We start from the raw sequence: 5,959 nt of genomic DNA on the forward strand, positions 1-5,959 counted from the left end.
ATGATTTTAAGTCCCACTGAAATCCTGAAACCACGCTGCCAGGGTGGCTGTGGTCTCCTGCACACACACCTCTTGCTCCGAGAAGGAAAACTTAACAAAACTTAACAACGGGACTGTGGCAGGCACCCCTTGGGTTGAAGCAGGCCTGAGATGGCTTCCACCCTTTGCTGCTCAATTCAAATTAAGGTTTTTATCCAAGGTTGGGGCTTCCAACAGTCTGCTAATTTGCACAAGAGCACTCACCTGACTTTAAAGTTGTGGCAGCATTTTGGGGGAATTTTTCTTCATTTTTCCCTTCTGCCGGGGCATTTAAGGCACCAGCTCCATTGCCAGCCCCAGCGATTGCCACTGCATGACTTGGTTAAGAGCTTGCTGTGAGGTGGGCTACCCAGGGAGGGCCCTGACGCTGGACGCACTCTGTCCATTTTATACAAGAGCAATCGAAAATAGAGCGCAAGTACCATCACTCACCAAATGCAGCATGTTATTAATTAACATAAACAATAAAAATGAATGTATTTGCTTACAGTCTGGTACTCGATTCACCTCACGGTCAGTCCTAAATTGTGACTGACCTGCAAACATTTCTATTTACTGCAGCATACCCAGTTCTTTATTTGATCTTCTGCAAGTTTTGACTTGCTTTAGTGTCTCCTCTGTACTAGTATGTAATTGTAATGTAGAGTAATAATGGTGTACTAACTGGTTATGATGTTGCTAAGGTCTGGTGTGCTAGGTACGCTCAAGTTCCAAGTGCCTGGCCCAGGCAGTGAGGACCGGGATTTTAGGAGGTCACCAGTGGGAAACTTTTCTGGGATTTTTAGCAGAATAAGGTAAGTGAAGTCCCTATGGTGGGTTTTTTTATGTCTGATGGAAAAGCTGAGAATCGCTGAGGACCTGCGCAGGCTGTGTGGGTGTTCTTCTACTGGGAACGCCAAAGCTGGTGACAGTTTCTTTAATCCCCGATGGGTAAAGCAGCTGGACTTGTGGACCTCATCCTGACATGAAGGAGAAAATTAAAGGGTTCAAAACATCACATCCCTGAAGCAAACTTTCCAGCTAAAAATACATCTAGCAAAGTAAAAGGGAGAAATATATATATAAAAAATACAATTTTGTAGCTACTTTTAAAGAGTGTTCATCTTTTGCCATTTCAGTACCCAGAAAAGATGCCTGCCAGGAACCATTTGCATACACCTGGATGTTTTATTTGCTCATTTGTTTCCAGCAGGTTATTTTTAACCAAATTGCCCGTGTTTGTGGCACTCCAGCAGAGAACTTAAGGGCCCTGGGGTAAGGCAAAACCTCCAGCGAGGCAGTGGACAATAAATCTTGCCACCCGAGAGCTTCCCAAGGACAGCACGCACCATGTGCCTTCAAGAGCATAAGGGAGACCAATATTTGCCGTAAAAATCATCCTTCTCCAATGGCTTCTCCAAAATGACCAAATAAAGTGCATCCTGGATCTCAGGAGGTTATGGTGCAGTGTTAAAACAAATGCTGAGCGGCTTTTATTTATGTCTTTCAATTTTTTAAAGTTTCCTCATTATTTAATACAAGGAAATAAAATCAGAAAGAATGCCGTATGTTAACATGGAAGTCTCACATCACTCCTGCTGGGAGAAATGCCATGTTCCCCAAGGTTTGCAGCAAAATCAGAGCTGTTAGCAAGCTAGTTAAGCTAGTTAGTTACATACTTGCTAATAAGTTGATTATTATCTTAAGTTTTAGATTGGAAGCAACTATTCTGTAACTACTTGCCAACCCCTTTCTATCCCAGTATATGGAGACATATGTTTACGTATCCATGTATGCATACACTTTGGTGATAAGTTTTACTGGTTCTTTACCACCATTACAATGTTTAAGAGGAAAAGCCTCACTGGAAAGCTTGAATAGATATATTTCTCTTGGCTCCTTATCAGGAACTAAAGAGGTTTCTTAGGTATCGATCCGAGATGGTGGGTCCTCTCCCCGCCATCAGCAAAGGACCAGCAAAACCTCACACCTACGGCTGTTGCAGCCTGAACCAGGATAGTCCTCGGATCAACCCAACAGACTGAGAGGAAGTGCATCTCGGCTCCCCGGCAGGGAAGAGAGGAGTTTGAGGTTGCATGCTGAGGTCCGAGACTCACCAATCCCTCCTTCGGCGCTGGGCAGGTCAGCTGTCGTGGTCCCCCTTATTTTGCAGTGGTGAATTTTCCTCCAGTTCCTCAGCATTTAGTGGATGGGTAGTGAGGGGATCGAGCGCCCTTCCCTGGCACAAACTTCATGTTCTCAATGGTCTGTCTCATTCTCACAATATGAGCCACTTTCCCCACATCTTTCCTGGCAGCTGACTTAAAACATCCAAGCAATCCCATAACCTGTCTGTGGTTGTGGTCTAGCTGGCTACTGGAGATGGCCAACGCACCTGTTCTTCACAAGGTCTCTCTCAAATGATCTTTCAGTAATGAGAAGGAAGCCATTTGCTCTTGGCAGGTAAGTAACTTGGGGAGAAGTGATAAATCAAACCACAATAAGCTCCAAAATCTTTCTGCCCCTACTTTTTTTGCTATTGAATATTTTAGGAAGCAAACCGTTTCACACATCACGACTACCTCAACGTGGGTCTCAACAGCTTCAGGATTTACGGTGGCCTTTCTTCACCCAGTGCATTCTCATCAGCAACCAAAAGGGTGCCTACACCTTCCTCCTGCAAAATCTGAAAATACTTTTTCAGGGTCTCAAAATGCTCCCTACATCTCACCATTAAGCATCTGCATCTTCCTGAGATCCACAGGGTGGGCTTCTTCCAGCATTCCTCCCAGGCAGCAAATATCGGGATGTGAAATCAGAATTTTCTTGGGTGTGACTTTCATAACAGCACGACACCGGGGCTTGCCATTTCTTATCCATCCTGTTATGGGGTTTCCCAGTTTTAAGCTGACAGATCTCACTGGGTTTGGACAGGGCCTCCTGGTCGAGTTCAAAGAGAAGCCGGCTCTTTTCCTCCTCATCAGCCTTTTTTAAAGACGTCTTTCTCTCTTTCCCAAAAAGGCTTTTAGCCACCTCAAAAAAGACATACTATGGGCCAAAGAATGACACCCTCGGGGCTGTGGATGCCAAGTCTTGGTGAAGGTTGCCTTTGCAGAAAGCATTTCTGTTAGGAGCTGCGGCAGGCGGCAGCTCTGGCCTCTGATTTTTGGGGGGCACCAGACTCCCACCTCCCTCTGTCTAGAAACAGGTAATTTGCTTGGGATGCCAGATTGGTTTTTTCTTTTTTTTGAATCATTTGCCCAGAGATCCCCCTGGGGTGACAGCCCCTGGCCCCTGGCGCTTTCCAGTGTTGAGTGAGTAGGTTTTTTACCACCTTCTCTAAAATCTAATAATTTCTGTGGTAAACCTTCTGAAAAGGCAATGCTGATGAAAGTGGAATAAAAGGCCACAAAAAAAATAGATAAATGCTGGCTCTGTAACATTAAACCACTTACTGGGTACCCTTGCTTTCTTATTTTTGTGTTTTTTTCCACTGAAACTTGGTCTTCTAGGGTGTGATTCAAAACACAAGGAACCCAAATCAGAAATAATTACTTACTGCCACCACTGCCTATGGAATGCATTGCCTGGTATTATCCACTGCTTCCCGAAGAGTCGTGTGTTCCTAACAGTACACCTGCATTTCAGAGAGGAAAAAAAATCACTCAGTGGAAAAAAAAAAATCAGCAAAGTCCTTTCTTCTGTCAGCAGCTGAGGGTACACAAACCAGGACATATCCTCAGACTAGAGTCACCACACGGCTTCTAGTAGCCACCCTTGTATGGAGGAAATAAACCCACAAAGGAAGAAGGAGCTACTTGAATTTCCCCTTTTTTTTTTTTTTTTTTTTTACTATTTGGGCCCATCCAGATTTCCCCTGATGCAACTTTTATTGCAGGGAAGTTAATCCACCCTGGAAAATAACAGCTCCTGGTGGCACTGTCCCCATCTCCATGGGTGGAGGGGTTGCCGGATGGATCTCAGATGGTTCCAGTGTGACCTGCTCTGGGTGCCCCCCAAAGGGCACCTGACCCCCCGGGAGGGTGCGGGGGAGCACCAGGGTGCCCAGGGGTGCAAGGATGAGGACCTGCCTGCCCCGGCATGCACTCCCACTGTCCCTTTCCCCCTGATACCCACCCCATGTCTTATGTGCACCCTCACCCCAAGCCCCCTCCATGCACCCCAGGGCCTTACACGTGCAACCTGGGGCTCCTTGCACCCCACAGCAGGGCACCTTGGCCCACGTGCCCCCAACCACCCCCCTGCCCCACATACCCCCCCCCCGCCACGAGCCCCTTACACCCTACGGTAGCGCACCCCATATCCCGCACCCTCACCCCATGCTGCATGGGCACCCTGGGACCCCTCACATGCCACTGTGGGGCACCTCGTTCTCCCCTGTGCTCCCTCACCCCATGTCCACATGCACCCCAGGCCCCCTGCACCCCATGACAGGGCACCACATACCCTCACCCTGTGTCCCACATGGATCTGTGTCACCCCACAACCCCCCAAACTGACACAGCATCATCTCAGGCCCCATCACCCACAAGCCCCTGTCACCCCACACCTCTTCCACAGCACCCGCCACTGAGCTGAGCCCTGGCGCTTTTGTGACAGCGGTGGCATGGTCATGGGAGAAGCAGCGCCAGCAGAGCTGCCCTGGGGAAGGGTGCAGCTACCAAAAATCAGCTGGGGAAGCAAATATGCATCATTTAGGGTGATGTGCCAATGCTCAGTGCTCCCGGGGACTGAGCAGAGCCCACCGCTCCCTGATTTGAGGCTAAAAGGCAACAAAGGAGTGTTTTGGGCTGTTTTGAGAATGGAAGGCAGACCTACCCGACGGCACCCTGCACAAAGCCAAGTTTCTTGTTACCAGCTTCTCCCCACAGGATTCATCTCTGCTCCCTCCTTCCCCTGCTGGCATCCATCACCATAGGCAGTGCCACTCGTACTGCAAGAAGCAGCAGGGAACACCTACAAAACCTTGATAAACTGGGAAAAAAAGCTAGAGAGAGGTCAAAGGGCAGGAAAGAGGCAAAGAGAGGGGGGACAGTGCCTTGAGAGGGGAATAAATCACTGAAAATGGACTCTGTGGTCATAACATATGCACAGGGGCAGTTTCTGATGGGAAGGAAGGGTGACAGCCCAAGCCCTTGCATGGACTCCCCTGAAATGTTCCTCTTAGATACAGAGACATCTTTAAGGGAATATAAAATGCCCTCCTGCAGCAGCCTGCAACATTTTTAATCCAAAAATAGCTTTTTTGAGGGAAAAAACCCTCAAAACCTGAGAGTCTTGCAACAGGTTTTGTTTGCAAGCGCACGCAAATCTGGAATATTTGCTTATTCCTTTTATTGAACCCGCTGGCTGATTTGATTATGTCCCTGGAAACGCATGTGCAAATCAGTTTTCCAGCCTTTTGAGGGCACTGCCTTCCGCCGCGACGTCTCCAGCGACTGATGCCAGCTGCACGCTAATGCAATGTGCTGTAAGATTGAACCGGTGTTAGATGCTGATGTCCACAGCTTTCGGCTGCTCGTGGCTTTCAGTGAGCTCATAGCCATAAATCCCTTCATTCTCAAATGCAAAATACTGCCTTCGGAAATGACTTACCCTCAAGAAATGCGTTAGCAACAATTTAATCTCTTAAATTAAGCGGGTTGAAGCACGGCCGTTCCTCTGTCGCACACTTACCGGATAGAAGGGTCTGATGATGAAAGACTGGAAAAAAAAAGGGCGTCAAATTGAAAAGCCCTGGGGAGATGAATGCAAGATAACCGAGAGAGAAACATTTATAGTCTGAGCCTCAGCTGAAATGATTTCCCCTCCCGGGCAGACAGATTTCCTTCTCGCCTTCATGGGAAGCACCCAAAGGAGAGCCGCCATGCAGGCACGTTGAAGGGGCAATAAATCCGATTATAAGAATCAGAGCAGACAG

The sequence above is a fragment of the Strix uralensis genome, chromosome 4, assembly GCF_047716275.1.
Source record: "Strix uralensis isolate ZFMK-TIS-50842 chromosome 4, bStrUra1, whole genome shotgun sequence".
NCBI classification, from domain to species: Eukaryota; Metazoa; Chordata; class Aves; order Strigiformes; family Strigidae; genus Strix; species Strix uralensis.